Source organism: Odocoileus virginianus, chromosome 22 (genome assembly GCF_023699985.2).
Source record: "Odocoileus virginianus isolate 20LAN1187 ecotype Illinois chromosome 22, Ovbor_1.2, whole genome shotgun sequence".
Lineage (NCBI taxonomy): Eukaryota > Metazoa > Chordata > Mammalia > Artiodactyla > Cervidae > Odocoileus > Odocoileus virginianus.
The window spans coordinates 10,840,709-10,857,894 of NC_069695.1; positions in this window are offsets into that span (position 1 = coordinate 10,840,709).

Sequence of the window (17,186 nt, forward strand, 5' to 3'; positions counted from 1 at the left end):
AGGACTGGGCTGCATGGTTTCTACAACCTTTTCCAATCCGACTTCACACTGTCCAGCCCCCTGGGAGCCAGAACTTATTTCCCAGAGTCCGGAGGTAGCCCAACCTTCACTGTCTATCAGGGCCTCCCATGAGACTGCTTTTAGAGCAATAAGGATGTCTGCCTGCCTGGTGACAGGATTTGTAGCCAACAAAACCCTCCGTGCAGGCTGTCTGGCTGCAATTTATTCCGCTCTGTCACTTTGACTGCAGCCAAGTGCCAGAAGAAATTTGAATCTGAATGCTGCTGCTTCTGAAATAAGCTTAGAAAAATATACAGGCTCTCTTCAACAAAGAGCAAGCCTAGCTGCCTCTGAGGAACCCCGTTTGGGGCAGGTTAAAGACACACAGGCAGGCACTGTCCAACAGAGGCGAGTCTCGGGAAACCAGACAGAGATTAGCTTCTTAGTGGAAGGAGAACTTGAGCCTGCAGGAGATGCAGTGGCTTTACCTAGAAAGATGGATGAAGGCAGGGTGTGACCTGGAAGGATTGGGATAGGTTAGAAAATCGTCACTGAGCTCACCTGAAGCTTCCATTGGCGAAATCATGGGGCTTAGTAGGGGAAGGGGTACTTCCAGTGGAAGGATGTTTGTTGCATCACAGTTTGCAACAGACGCAGATGGAGACACGTGTGCCTACTTGTGCATCGCTAGGAGACCAGGTAAATGCACTGTGGAATACTATCTGGCCATTAAAGAGGATGCAGTAGGTTAGAGCAGGCGGGTATAGAAAACTTTTCTTGTTAAGTGAAGAAGAAACAACAATGTACAGCACCTGAAGCGTCTACAGTATGTAACACTTCATGGGAATGTGCTTCTGTATTCATACAATGTCTCCGAAAGAATTCTCAAGAAACAGGTTAGGAGTGGAAAGCAGACTGGTGGTGCTAGTGGTAAAGAACCCGCCTGCCAATGCAGAAGTCATAAGAGACGTTGGTTTGATCCCTGGGTCGGGAAGATCCCCTGGAGGAGGAAACAGCAACCGACTCCGGTGTCTTTGCCCGGAAAATCCCGTGGACAGAGGCGCCTGGTGGGCTACAGTCCATGGGGTCACAAACAGTCGGACACGACTGAAGTGACTTCGCACTTTTTACTAGATACCTTTATCTAGATCTTTCAAATTGCTTACCATGTGCCTGTGTTCCTGCTTGAAAATATAAATAAATAAAGAAGTTTTACAAGAAGAAAAAAAGCAGCAGCCACTTTCCTCCAAAATTAGCTTTGCCGTGGAACCATCTTCCCTTCCCAGAGGTAGCGGTTTATTTTATATGTGAACTGGCTGGGTATATCTATCCGCAAGTTTCATATCTGTGGATTCAACTAGTCACAGATCACAGAAATCTGGAGGCGGGGCAGGGAGGGAAATCCAAAGAGTTCCAAAAAGCAAAAACTAGAATTTGCCATATGTCAGCAACAACTTACATAACATTTACATAGCATTTACTTTGTATTGGGTATTATAAGTAATCTAGAGACAAAAAAGTGTACTGGAGGATGTATGTAGTTATATGTAAATACCACATCCTTTTGTATAGAGGACTTGAGTATCCTCCAATTTCCGGTTTCCATGGGGGTCGTGGAAAACCACCCCGTGTGGATACTGAGGGGCCCCTGTACGGTCGGTTCCCTTCCTCTGGAGGGCCTTGATATGAGGGCGTGAGGGGATCTCTGTGACCAGACCCCTGGATAGGCAGAGGTGAGGGGACCTTTATTGCCTGCTGGGGAAAGGGCCGGGTGTGAGACTCCCTCAGGCGGGAGTTAGCCACGGGCCTCACTCTTGGGTGGCAGAGCTGGGAGGAAGGCAGCCTAACTGCCCTCTGTCAGCCAGCACGTGGGGCGAGCCCTGCCCTGGTCTTCCCACGGACACTTTGCTTACTCCCTTAGCGTTAACTGGTTGGTTCCTTTGTCTCCTCCTGGCCCTTCCTCACGATATGACTTTCTTTTTCTTCTCCGCTCTCCAAGTCTTTTCTCTTCCGCGTCTGCTTTGTGAGCAAGGTTACACCAACACGGCAATGATAAAGATGTTGCCAGGTTTCTGGGTCCTCCCTGCTGAGATCCTATTTGTCTCAGTTCAGTTTCTGGTCATGGCCTCTGAAGCCAGCCATTTCTGCTGAGTGGAAAAGACAGTCAATCAGCCAGTTACTTTGTCTCAGAGAACCAAGAAATAAGTTTAACCGTTTCCCCCCCAGCTTTATTGTCGGACCAAACCAGACCAGGCAATTCAAGATGACTGAAAATGACATGTATAGATATCTTCTTTTTTTCCTCTCTTCCCAACTCATGACACATTGCAGTATTCATTCCGACTGTGTCATTCAGTCTTCATTTCACCATGAAAAGGGGCATAAAATGATCTGAAACTAACGTCCTTGCATTGGGTGGTCCCTTTGAAATAAGTCTCCTTCCATGGATCCCAGCTTTAATTAAGCAGTCCATCCACAAAGACTAAATCAGTTATGATTAAGGCATCACTTTAGGCACTGAAAGGAAACAAAGGAGCAGAAAAAGAGCTTATGTGCAAGAGGGCTACATAAAGACACACACAAATAGATCACAAATCAGCTAAGCAGCATAGAGCTAAATAAATGACAAATGAGGTCACTGTGGGCTAGACGGCTCTGAAGGCTCTGGCCTGGGCATCAATGATAGACAGAAGTCACGAAATAATCCTTCTCTAACTTCCATTTTAAGGGCTTCCCTGGTGGCTCAGTGGTAAAGAATCCCCCTGCAAAAGCAGGAGACACGGGTTCCATCCCTGTTCTAGGAAGACCCCCTGGAGAAGGAAATGGCAACCCACTCCAGTGTTCTTGCCTGGAGAATCCCATGGACAGAGGAGCCTGGGGGGCTACCGTCCACGGGGTCACAAAACAGTCAGACGTACTGAGCCCCTGAGCATGTCCCCACACATGAATGCTGCCATCAGGGCTGGAGCCTCCCTGGTGCTCTGCTGAATATACGAGAGAAATAAACAAGCCTGTCCAAGAGAATGAGAGCATCAGCAGCTATAAAAGCCCAGAGACACGAGAGGAGTGTGAAGAAACCAGGCACACACATGCACACGCACGCACACACATGCACACACGCATGCATGTGCACACACGCGTACACATGCACGTCCACGCACACGCACGTGCACATGCACGCAGCACACGCACACACATGCATGCACTGCACACACGTGTACACACATGTGCACACACGCACACACATGCACACACAAACACGTGGACACATACACTCCCCGTTTTCCTCAAATTACACTTCTGCCTGAGAGAGTATGAACAAGCAAAGGATTAACCATGCATCAGCTGAATCAGGATTCGAAAGGAAAGCTTTAACAGATGGGCCCTTGTGCCCCTAGGAATCCACCTCTAAACCTTTTCAGCAGGATTAACGTGATGGTCTGAAAGCTTCTACCTGAGTCTTTCTGACTTCCTGTCAGAAACTCTTAGAGGAAGTGATAGCAATTCTTTCCAACAAAATAAATACATAAATGAAAGCAGCTTTATTATCTAAGCAAAGTTACACACGTTGTCCCAGAACTGATAACCTTTGGCACAATTTCAGTTACACACAAAAGAACTATCAGTGAGATGAGGAATTTGCACATGGGGCAGTAAACAGTGGGGTGAGGTGTTTACTTCAGCTCATTGGTTCTGCAGCTTCAAATGGACAAGACTCTGTCATCAGGTGACCAGCTCGGATCACTCTAACTAGGAACCGTTGCAACCTCAGCCAGTGTGGGCAGGAAAGCATGGAGTGTGACCTTCTAAGAGATATGGCTTCCACGTTTCCCTGGTCAGTGGGTCTCTTTATCTACACAGTCAGGATAATAAATTCAAAGAAAATTTCCACGTGGGAACAACTCCTGCCATCATCTTGACCTTTACTCCCAGGCAGATGGCAGTGTGAGAAGGGGGAGCTTTTTGGGGGCCTCTGGATGGATTCACAAGCAGAATGAAATCTAACTTCCTCCATGATATTTCCACCACCTGGCCACTGGGCTCTGCAGTGTCCACCTTGGACAACCTTTAGGAAATACAGACTGAGGTCGTGAACCCTTGCCAGCATATCTTCACCCATTAGTGGAATCCCCTCCGGTGTCCTGGACAGAGATCATCCTGCCATCGGTGCCGAGATGAAGGTGATGAAGGGAACAGGCCACTTTAGCAGGCAGTCAGCTCATTCTGTTTAAGCCACTGTAAATGCTAGAAGCCTTTTATTTGAGGTTAAAGCTATTCCTGATAATGCCCAGTATTGATTTTAGTCCTATCTGTGCCCTCATCCATGTGGTGACCCGAGTTCCAGAAGATTGTCCATATGAATCCCATCTCCGAGTCCTCTTTGATCCAGGCCAAATGCCCACTGCTTGCCTTAGAGGAACCCAATGACTGTGAGCTTCAAATCCAACAGGCCACGTTTGGAATCCCTTCTCAGAGATGGTGGAGCAGACAGACTCCAAGATGGTCCTATGAGACCCAACCCTGGCCTCAGGCCCTTGTGTAATCTCCTCCTCCAAGTGTGGACAACTCTTGTGACAAGCTTCCTACCCATATGATACAGAAAAGCAGTGTTAGTCGCTCAGTTGTGTCCGACCCTTTGCGACCCCACAGACTGTATTCCACCAGGCTCCTCTGTCCAAGGGATTCTCCAAGCAAGAATACTGGAGTGGATTGCCATTCCCTTCTCCAGGGGAATCTTCCTGACCAAGGGATCAAACCCAGGTCTCCTGCATTACAGGCAGATTCTTTACCATCTGAGCTACAGGGAAGATCTAGAATACAGAAAAGGTGACAGGATATCACTACCATGATTGTGTTACTTAAGATTCTTACAGACCTGGTCTGGTTTTGATGGGTAAGTGTGGTTTGGAGCAGGGAACAGTACTTGAGAATGTTAAATCTGGAAACTGCCCTGACTTAGAGGGTTTCAGAAAGGAATGATATCTGAATGGGTGGCAGAAGACAGAGGACTAAAGAAAGGGGAGCTGACTTACCCCATGGACCTTGTTTAATGAATCAGCACCAGGACTTTAACATCCCAAGCTGCAGCACCTGGAGGGCTCAGTAATGGTGACGTCATCATCTCCAGAAATCATGGCTCCTGCTCTGTGCTCAGCCTACTTAGACTGCTGGCGGTATTACTGCATGTATCCCAGTGTTTCACTTCATTAGGTCTGAGCCGAAAAGCCTTATTTTTTAATGATGTTTATTCATTTATTTTTATTTCCGACTGTGCTGCATCTTCATTGCTTCCTGAGCTACTCACTAGTTGCAGTGCTCGGATTCTCATTGCGGTGGCTTTTCTTGTTGCAGGACACAGGCTCGAGGGCGTGCAGGCTTCAGTAGTGGCAGCATATGGACTCAGGACTCTAGAGAACAGGCTTCATAGTTGGGGTGCATGGGATTAGTTGCTTTGTGGCATGTGGGATCTTCCCAGACCCCACTTTTGAACTGTGGTGTTGGAGAAGACTCTTGAGAACCCCTTGGACTGCAAGGACCAGTCAATCTTAAAAGAAATCAGTCCTGAATATTCACTAGAAGGGCGGATGCTGAAGGTGAAGCTCCAATACTTTGGCCACCTGATGCAAAGAACTGGCTCATTGGAAAAGACCCTGATGCCTGGAAAGATTGAAGGGAGGAGGAGAAGGGGACGACAGAGGATGAGATGGTTGGATGGCATCACCGACTCAATAGACATGAGTTTGAGAAAGCTCCAGGAGTTGGCCATGAACAGGGAAGACTGGTTTGCTGCAGTCCATGGGGTCGCAAAGAGTCAGACACGACTGAGCAACTGAACTGAGCTGATGTGGGATCTTCCCAAACCAGGGATGGAGCCTGTGTCACCTGCATTGGCAGGGGGATTCTTATCCACCAAGCCACCAGAAAAGCCCCAGAACAGCCTTGGAGGTAGGGACCACATCCTTTTTATCTTTGAGTCTTCCTCATCGATTACTCACACACTGTAGGTGCTCATTCAATTTTAATGAACTGAAATAAATCAGGAAGAAAGCTCAGTAAGCAGTCTTTAGAGAACTTTGCTGGGAAAAGAGGGGAAGAAAGGCACAGAAGAAAGGAATTGAGGGAAGAGAAAGAAGAATTGGAGGAGGGAGGGAGGGGCAGAGTGGGAGCCCCAAGATGCTGAGAGTGGGAGCCGTGGGAAGGAGTGAAGGAGTCGGAGGGGCTCTGAAGCGAGGCGGCGGGGTAGGGTCTCCTAGAGGGCTCCTGGAGTAGCAGACACAGCCTTCTTCCACGAACCAGAAACAGACTCTCAGATATGAGAACAGCCTTTGGTTGCCAAGTGGGGAGTGGGGGAGGGTATTTGAGATTAGCAGATGCAAACTATTATATATAAGATGGGTAAACAACACGGTCCTACTGCATAACGCAGGGAACTACTTTCCATAGCCTGTAATAAACCCGTAATGGAAAGGAAAAATATAAAGGAGAAATGAATGATGGAAAAAAAAATTAAAAGGAATTCTTACTCCAAGAATAAGAGAGCATCTGAACCCAGGAGCGCTGGACTTGCTGCAGGGACAACAGCTTCCACGGTTCCCAGAACAGGAGCACCATCTAGGCACTGCCACTGGTACTAGCCAAAACTATGTCTCAGTTTCTTTTTTTATCCTCCTTAAAAGTGTGGCCACTGTAGAAATCACCGCTAAAGGTAAGTGGGAATGACAAGGCATTTGGCAGCCAGGGGCCAACAGCAGAGAATCCTTTCCCCCCAAAAAAAGAAATAAAAACCTTTCCATAGTTGCACTTACTTGTATTTGCATTAAGAAATTCAAGCAGAATACCCAAGAAGTAATAAAAATGATTGGTACTCATGGATTGAGGGGTAGAAGGGTAAGAGAAATGCAGAAAAGGATAAAAGTGAGACTATTTTTATTGCTTTTTAATATTCTTTAAAAATACTTAATATTTTATTATTATTTTAATATTTAGTATTTTAATATTTTGACTTTTTGAACCACCTGAATATATTCCCTGTTGTTGCTATTGTTGTTGTTTAAAGAAGTCAAGACTTGAAAAAACTGTCTAGTGAATTTCAAATGCATCAAAGAAAAGAAGTCCCTTCAGAAACAAAGAGAGGGGAGCAAATGTTGCACCCCTTATCTCGTTGCCTTTCAAAGCTGGGAGCGTCACAAAGCAAAAGATGCTAGGCCAGGATTTTTTATTAGAGCAGTTGGGTAAGTTGGGGGTCCTTTGCACAGAAAGCAACAGAGGAATGTCTCTTTACCTGTGTATTGAGAAGGCTAGGCTAGAAGCCCTCATCAGAGCCTTCCAGCTCTCATGCTCTCCCAGCCTTTGACTGGCAGTCTCACCTGGTTTGGGGTTAAAGGTGGGGCGCTGTTTGTCCCCACTACAAGCCACCCTCTGTGGGGCTGAGGCTGCATCATCCTGTCTCTTTCCCCTCCTGCCCCATTCACAATCTCACCTTTGAAAAGCTTGAAAGTCAGCCTCAGTTCAGTTCAGTTCAGTCGCTCAGTCGTGTCCGACTCTTTGCGACCCCATGAATCGCAGCACGCCAGGCCTCCCTGTCCATCACAAACCCCTGTAGTCTACTCAAACTCATGCCCATCGAATCAGTGATGCCATCCAGCCATCTCATCCTCTGTCGTCCCCTTCTCCTCCTGCCCCCAATCCCTCCAAGCATCAGGGTCTTTTCCAATGAGTCAACTCTTCGCATGAGGTGGCCAAAGTATTGGAGTTTCAGCTTCAGCATCAGTCCTTCCAATGAACACCCAGGGCTTATCTCCTTCAGGATGGACTGGCTGGATCTCCTTGCAGTCCAAGGGACTCTCAAGAGTCTTCTCCAACACCACAGTTCAAAAGCATCAATTTTTCGGCACTCAGCTTTCTTCACAGTCCAATTCTCACATCCATACACGACCACTGGAAAAACCATAGCCTTAACTAGATGGACCTTTGTTGGCAAAGCAATGTCTCTGCTTTTTAATATGCTATCTACGTTGGTCATAACTTTTCTCCCAAGGAGTAAGCATCTTTAATTTCATGGTTGCAGTCACCATCTGCAGTGATTTTGGAGCCCCAAAAAATAAAGTCTGTCACTGTTTCCACTGTCTCCCCATCTATTTCCCATGAGGTGATGGATGGGACCAGATGTCATGGTCTTAGTTTTATGAATGTTGAGCTTTAAGCCAACTTTTTCACTCTCCTCTTTCACTTTCATCAAGAGGCTTTTTAGTTCCTCTTCACTCTCAGCCATAAGGGTGGTGTCATCTGCATGTCTGAGGTTATTGATATTTCTCCTAGCAATCTTAATTCCAGCTTGTGCTTCTTCCAGCCCAGCATTTCTCATGATGTACTCGGCATATAAGTTAAACAAGCAGGGTGACAATGTACAGTCTTGACGTGCTCCTTTTCCTATTTGGAACCAGTCTGTTGTCCCATGTCCAGTTCTAACGGTTGCTTCCTGATCTGCATACAGGTTTCTCAAGAGGCAGGTCAGGTGGTCTGGTATTCCCATCTCCTTCAGAATTTTCCACAGTTCATTGTGATCCACACAGTCGAAGGCTTTGTCGTAGTCAGTAAAGCAGAAATAGATGTCTTTCTGAAACTCTCTTGCTTTTTTGATGATCCAGCAGATATTGGCAATTTGATCTTTGGTTCCTCTGCCTTTGAAAGTCAGCCTAGTGTGGAGGAAATACATAGTTCATGACATCAAAGTCGCGTTTACACGTCCAGGTAAACAGAACTTTCCAGGAGTGTTAAAAGCTTTAACTAAATGCTGAACTGGTGCCATCTAGTGGCCCAGGGCGCCACTCAGGACCGTGTCTTTCAAGAGAAGTTTTTATGAACAACATCAGGGTTTCTTTCCAGGCTAGCCCTTGGAAAAATTGTGAAATCCAAGGCAAATTTTCCCATAGTTCCAGCTTCCCCTCTCGAATTCTCCCCCGTGACAGGCAAGTGTCCTGGAAAAAGAGCAAACAGAGGTGTCTGGACGCCCATTAGCTGTAAGAGCCAGGGCAAGTGACCAGCTCGCCTGAGCCTCACGTCCATCCTCTGTGAAATGTGGGTAGCTCAAGCATCCTTTCAAAGTCACTGTGGGGAATAAGTGTGACAAAGCGTACAGAGCACTCAAAATACAGTAGATGTACCCTAAAGATTAGTTCCATTCTCAAGGACATTACTGTTTCTTTTTCATTTTTTGCGGCACCACTCAGCACGCAGGATCTTAGTTCCCTGACCAGGGATGGAACCCATGCCCCCAGCAGTGGAAGCTCGGCGTCTTAATCACTGGACCACCAGCAAAGTCCCTAGTACATCACTATTTTAAAAACAGGAGTGAAAAGGGAATTCCCTGGTGGTCCAGTGGTTAGAACTCGGCACTTTTACTGCAAGGCCAGGTTCGGTGCCTGGTTGGGGAACTAAGATGCTATGCATCCAAAAAGCAAAACAAAACAAAACAAAAAAACAGGAGTGAAAAGATAAATATTGAGCTCTGGTTCCTGGAAGTATTCAAATAGAGGTTGGATAATTTCCTGTTTGGATGCCACCAGGAAATAATTCCACACAGAGAAGTCATCAGAAGAGGCATTAAGGAGCTCAAGTGATGGGGGCAAAGTTAAGGGAACTAACAAGAGACATTTAGAACCCCAGAGACTAGCAACCACTGAAAGACATTTCCATACCTACAACAAATTGGACAAGAAGGTATCAAAATGGAGTCCAGAGATATCTGGGCTTGGAGGACGGACCACATGGCTGAGGCTGGGAGTCATAAAAGGATACAGCCACCCCAGAACCTGGTGCCAAGGCAGGAAGGAGGCTAGGAAAAAATAGCCCAGCCTGTTTGCCTGAACTTCCAGCTCCTACCTAAGCTCACGATGGGCCACACTCAACCAGAAGTCAGCTGGCAGGGAGGCTCGGGTTGTAATTGGAGGGCTCAGCTTCATGGGGCACAGATGTCAGAGGACGAATCTGGGGGAGACACCCAGGGAGTATCCAGTGCAGGGTGTCATAGAGGAAATCCTTGCTTGGAGGGAAAAGAAGCAGATTAGGTGATTCCAGGAATAAATTCTAAGGGGAACCACTGACTGAAACCACTCACCCTGGCCAGGCAAGATAGAACCACTTGCATGAGTTAAGTGGATTCTTCACCAGCTGAGCCACCAGGGAAACCTAAGTATAATGGAGTGGGTAGCTTATCCCTTCTCCAGAGGATCTTCCTGACCCAGGAATCGAGCCGGGGTCTGCTGCATTGGAGGCAGATTCTTTACCAGCTGAGCTAAGACCTGGATTTGGTCCCTATCTTACAACAGGAGGAACTAATAAGAACTAAAGGAATGCAAAACTAACAAGCTATTAGTACCACCAACTGCAAGAAGCTGGGAAAGATAAAAAGGAGAGAGGAAACTCCAGTCCATACAGCCTACCAACCTCCCAGAGTCCTTCTGGATGAAATCCATGGTGACTGAGTGATGCATGCACCACGAGGAAGGACCCTGAGTCAGAATGGTTGGCCAGAGACAACCCAGAAATTAATCCCATCGCCATGAAACCTAAGACTTCGAGCCACGTGGCAGAGCAGTTCTCCTGATAGCCCTTGTCCCGCTGCTCTCTCCCTGGGCCCTCTTTCCCAACAAAGCTTTGTCAGCAAGTGTGCCTCCTCAGACAATTCATTTCTGAGTGTCAGGCAAAAGCCTACTCTCAGGCCCTGGAAGGGATTCCCCTTCCTGTAACAGATAGAAAAAGCAGGAATGAATATCGAACTCTACGCTTTTCACTATGTCTTTTAACTTTCTTTTTTTCCTACCAACCCAGTATGATGGTTTGTTATCTTTTTTTTTTTCCTCCCACCCACAAATGAAGGAGAAAAGCTCAGCAAAACCAAGTAAATTGCACTGGGACACCTGACTGGGGAGTGGTGGAATTCTATCCCAGTTACTGGATGTCAGTGCCCCCTCTAGAGCTTCCTGGGTGGCTCAGCTGGTAAAGAACTTGCCTACCAATGCAGGAGATGCAAGAGAAGTGGGTTCAGCCCCCCGGGTGGGGAAGATCCTCTGGAGAACGAAATGGTAACCTGCTCCAGTATTCTTGCCTGGAAAATCCTATGGACAAGGGAGCCTGGCAGGCTACAGTCCATGGGGTTGCAAAGAGTTAGACACAACAGAGTGTGTGCATGTGCACGCACACACATGCGCGCGCGCACACACACACACACACTGTCCCTCGATCCCTCAAATGACCCCCCTCCCCCCTAGTTCTAGCTTTGGGGGGTTGGGGAAAGACTGATTGGAGGCAGGGAGGAGCTGGCAGAAGCACCCCCTCCTAAGAGTCAGAAGAAAAAGGACTCCACCCTTGGTGTAAGGGATTACATTTTCCTTATTGTCATGTAAAGAATTCCCCTTTCCTGGCAGAGGAGGCCAGTTTCTAAGAGAAGATCAAATAGCATTGTATGGAAGGCTCACGCTGGGGAGAGCCAAGCAAATCCTGCTAAGGGATTAAGACTTTCTTCCCCTGGCTCTCCCAGAGCCCTGGAACCAACTGTCTGAATATTATTCTACGGGGCAGGGGAGGTGGACGGTAATTCTACAAGACAGAATATTGAATAGTCACTCGACTGAAAATCCCCAAAGGCATTCTTTTCTGAGAAGATGGTCGGACTAATTTATATTGGTCAGCCGATTGAACAGCCAGGCAGATGAATCTTCTCCTAAGAGACTGATAGCCTCAACTGAAAACAGTTGTTTGGACAAACTGTCAAACCCCCGCAGGGCCCACTTGACATCTGTGTTTGTCAGGTCAGCGAGGAGAACGGCTCTGACTTGGAGAGGCTGAGGGTTTCTTGTTGCCTGCTGCTCCCTGGAGATCTACACAGCAATTGAAGCCCCAGTGGTCGCCATCAAAGAGAATTCACTGGAAGAAGGTCCCAGGGGAGCCGTGTTTCACTCGTGTTTGACGAGTCCAGAGGCGTTTGCTGTTCCATTCCTGTTACCCAAGTGTGGCCTCTCTGTACACCAGAGCCAGATAAAATCTGAGTGGCTCTGTGGTATGGTAAAAGATCGGCCTGCCAATGCGGGAGATAAGGGTTCAATCCCTGGGTCAGGAAGATCCCCTAGAGAAGGAAATGGCAACCCACTCCAGTGCTTTTGCCTGGGAAATCCCATAGACAGCAGAGCCTGGCAGGCTTTAGTCGACGAGGTCGCAAAAGAGCAGGACAACAACAACAGAAAAGGATAGCTTTATTTCTTTGCCAGGCAAACAGGAACACAGCGGGCTCCTGCCTAGAAAAACTAGGTGTCTCAATTCCAGAGGATTGATGAAGCGTTTTATAGCAGTGGCTCAAAGATGGGGTCTCTGACAAGATTATGGTGTGAGCTGGGCTTGCAGTCCCTTAATTTCTCTCTTAATCTTGATGAACTTCTCTGATCTCTTTAATCTTGCCTCAGGTGGTCTCCTAGCTGCTGCTTCTTGAATAGCTGGGATCCACCCTTTGGAACTCAGGGAAGGTCATGGAGGTTGGAGTCTTGCCCATAAAAAATGGGGGACAGAAAGGCCTCCGGGCCTGGGCGTCCCCCAGGCCTCCACTCAGTTTCATTCCCACCTTCTTCACCCTTACCAAACTCATATTATCTCATCTGCTACAGCTTTTCTGGTATTTTTCAGAATTTTCCAGAATCTAATCTGAGGTTGCTGGCCTTACCAATCCACCTAGTGTCAGAGCAGGAAGAGTCGTGCTCGACATTGCTTTCACTAGGTTCACCCTGATGAACGCAGCAGCAGTGGACTGAGAAAGGGAGACTGTGAACCGGGCCCCAGAGGACACTGTGACAGCTGGAAGGAAGCTTGTCAGCCAGTCAAGAGATGGACAGTCCTCGGAACTTCCCTGGCAGTCCAGTGGCTAAGACTCCACGCTCCCAATGCAGGAGGCCTGGGTTTGAACCCTGGTCAAGGAACTAGACCCCCAAAAGCTGCAATGAAAGATCCTCATGCCACAAATAAGACCTGGCACAGCCCCCCTCCAAAAAAAGGAAAAATGGATGGTCCAAAGGCAGGGTGGAGAAGCACAGCCTAGCCATAGTGAGCTGAGGTGGTGGTGTTATTCAGTCGCTTAGTCATGTCCAACTCTTTGCAACCCCATGGACTGCAGCACGCCAGGCTTCCCTGTCCTTCGCCATCTCCCGGACCTTGCTCAAACTCATGCTCATTGAGTTGACAATGCCATCCAACCATCTCATCTTCTATCGTCCCCTTATCCTCCTGCCCTCAATCTTTCCCAGCATCAGGATCTTTTCTAGTGAGTCAGCTCTTTGCATCAGGTGGCCAAAGTATTGGAGCTTCAGCTTCAGCATCAGTCTTTCCAATGAATATTCGGGATTGATTTCCTTTAGAATTGACTGGTTGGATCTCCTTGCAGTCCAAGGGACTCTCAAGAGTCTTCTTCAGCACCACAGTTCAAAAGCATCCATTTTTCACCATTCAGCCTTCTTTATGGTTCACTCTCACACTGGTACATGGCTACTAGAAAAAGCAAAATGGACCTTTGTTGACAAAGTCATGTCTCTGCTTTTTAGTATAATTCTAGGTTCTTCATAGCTTTCTTTAAAGTGAAAGTGTTAGTCGCTAAGCCTCGTCCGACTCTTTGCTGACCTCTATCTACGGAATCTTTGCAATGTTATTTATTGCATTTAATAGACTACAACATCATGTAGAAGTAACTTTTTGTTTTTCTTTTTTGGCTAAGCCACTCAGCTTGTGTGATAATAGTTCTCTGACCAGGGATGGAACCCAGGCCCCCAGCAGTGGAAGCTAGGAGTCCTATCCACTGTGTTGCCAGGGAAATGATGTAACATTTTTTATTTCTTCTTTTTTTTTTTGTTTGACATGTACACACTGCTTTATTTATTTTTGGCCGTGCTAGGTCTTCATTGCTGCACACAGCCTTTCTCTAGTTGCAGTACACAGGCTTATTGCAGTGGCTTGTGGAGCACGAACTCTAGGCTTGTGGGCTTCAGTAGTTGGAACACAGGGGCTCATTAATTGTGGCTCACAGGCCACAGAGTGTGCAGGCTTCAGTAGTTGTGGCGCCTGGGCTCAGTTGCTCTGTGGCCTGTGGAATCTTCCCAGACCAGGGACTGAACCTGTGTCCCCTGCATTGGCAGGCAGATTCTTGTCCATTGTACCACCAGGGAAGATGCAACTTTTAAACACACTGGGAAACCAAAAAAATCCACATGACTTGCTTTATCACAGTGCTCTGAAACTGAACCCAGAATATCTCAGAGGTATGCCTGTATCGAGAGAAGTGGAAGACTGGGTTACAGGCTCAGCTATGGGCTGGCAGCATAGTCAGGCAGGCTAATGAAGGTACCAACTTTTACAGTTTACAACCACAAAATCATGTGACTTTTACCAAAATTTCTTGAATTTATCTACCACTCTCCATTCTCTTTGCCAAAAAAATTAAACTGAACCTCATCAGTTCGGGCCACTCCCATCTTTTGCCAGCCTGTGGCCTTACCCCTGAGGCATCCCAAATTTCTTCCTATGGAGTGATCTTTTCAAAAGTGAATCTGATCAAGTCACCTCACCCATGCCCATCCCCAAGGGTTTAAACACTTTTCCTCATTGACCTTGAAGATGAAAGTTGCTCAATTGTGTCTGAGTCTGCGACCCTATGGACTATGCAGTCCATGGCATTCTGCAGGCCAGAATACTGGAGTGGGTAGCCTTTCCCTTCTCCAGGGGATCTTCCCAACTCAAGGATCAAATCCAGGTCTCCTACACTGCAGGCGGATTCTTTACCAGCTGAGCCACAAGGGAAGTCCGTTGACCTTAAGTTAAATTCAAAACTCCTTGACAGATAAATAGGCTCCCTACAGATCAGCTTTGCCACTCGCCCTTACCTCTCCCCACCCACAACCAAAAGGAATCCAAACCCTTGCAGTTCCCATAGCAGAATTTTCTTGCTGGCAATAATAATTGTTTCTCTCTTACTGTATTGCCATGACCAGCTAGCTCCTTCTGGTCATTCATGGTGCAGTTGCCATGTCGTCCGCTCAGGGGAGGCTTTCCTACTCTACATGTTCACCCTATTTTAGCAGTTTCATATTGTATTCTAACTGGCTGTTCACCTCCTAGTTACCTATCTCTCTGTCCCTACCCTCATTCTAAAACTGTGGGTGCCCTGGCAGCCGAGACTCTCCTAGTATCTGTTAGAGCATAACATCCAGCATAACGGCAGGCATATAAGTGTTTGATGAATATTCATTTAATGGCTAAATGAACAGGTCAACTGATTGCCAAGGATGACCCCTATTTGCAGTACACAATTGCTTTAATAATTAAGATTTCTTAATAATAAATATAGTAAAATTAAAATATACTTTCCCCAGTACATGCAAAAAAAAGCCTTTTTCCCCTTGAGTATTTTCCCAAGGGTTTGTAAACTTGTGCCATGGACCTTTTTTATACTATGGTTTGTGAACCCCCTTCACAAGATATTTGTGTGTGTGTGTGTGCTTAGTCACTCAGTCGTGTCCGACTCTTTGTGACCCCATGGACTGTAGCCCACCAAGCTCCTCTGTCCATGGGGATTCTCCATGCAAGAACACTGGAGTGGGTTGCTATGTCCCCTTCCGGGGGATCTTCCCAACCCAGGGATTGAACCCAGGTCTCCCACATTGCAGGCAGATTCTTCAGCTTCTGAGCCACCAGGGAACTCCTGTATTTTTAAAATACAAATAATAAAATACTGTTACAAAGGACCAATATGATTGCTGTGTGGTTTGTTGCCTATATTCATAGTGGAGAAGCATGTTAAATTTCAGATAGAAGTTCAAACCGCAACTAAACAGATTGGAGGAAACTATGTATATCAAATACAATTTAAAGAGTTCACTTAAATTTTACAGAAAAGTCACTGAGGCTATAAAAGGAAGACCCAAAGTTAAGTGCTAACACCACCAGTGACTCTAAGTGAATAACCAGTAAGATGACCTGGGAAAGAAAATGTACTTTGGCATTTTTATTTTCAAGGAACAGTTATCTTTTGCCATATGAAGATCTACAAGTTGCAGTGGGGAAACCAGATCTCAATCTTGAACCAGACCCTTCAGTTAGTATATCCTTTACATGCGCTGCTTTATCACATTGATTGTGTAATATTCTCAAACTGAGAATTTATGATTAACATAATTACATCCCATCCTTTGGATCTCCCTAATTTTTCCTTTTGGGCTTCCCTGGTGGTCAGTGGTAAAGAACTGTCTGCCAATGCAGGTGATGAGGGTTTAATCACTGGGTCGCAAAGATCTGCTGGAGAAGGGGATGGCAACCCACTCCAGTATTCTAGACTGGGAAATTCCATGAACAGAGGAGCCTGGTGGGCTACATTCCATGGTGTCGCAAAGAGTCAGATATGATTTAGTGACTAAACAACAGCAACAACAGCGAATTGTCCCTTTACAAATCATTTTCATATAATCATATAACCAAATCTAATGAATCTTGATGAAAAAATGTCTCATCTATACCTAAATAATATGTAGTATTGTCCTAGAACTACAAACTTGTTTTGCTTTGCTTTTAAGTGGAGTATCCTTGATTACCTCATTTCACTTCCCTGGTGGCTCAGACGGTAAAGAGTCTGCCTACAATGAGGGAGACCAGGGTTCAATCCCTGGGTTGGGAAGATCTCCTGGAGAAGGAAATGGCAACCCATTCCAGTGCAATTGCCTGGAAAATCCCATGGGTGGAGGAGCCTGGTAGGCTACAGTCCATAGGGTCGCAAAGAGTCGGACACGACTGAGCGACTTCACTTATCTTTGGTTAAGTATATTACATTAATTTCAGGTGTACAGCAAAATGATTCAGTTATACTTCTACATATGTATTTTTTTTTTCAAATTTCTTTCCCATTTAGGTTGTTACATAATACTGAGCAGAGTTCCCTGTGCTATACAGTAGGTCCTTCCTGGTTATACATTTTAAATAGAGCAGTGTGTACATGTCAATCCCAAGCTCCCTAACTATCCCTCCCCAGCTACACGTCTCCCCTGGTAACTATAAGTTCATCCTCTAAGTCTGTGAATCTGTTTCTGTACAAACCTGTTTTTAATTGACAGATATTTAAAATACATAACTTTATTTCTGTACACAAAAAAGGATAATTTTGA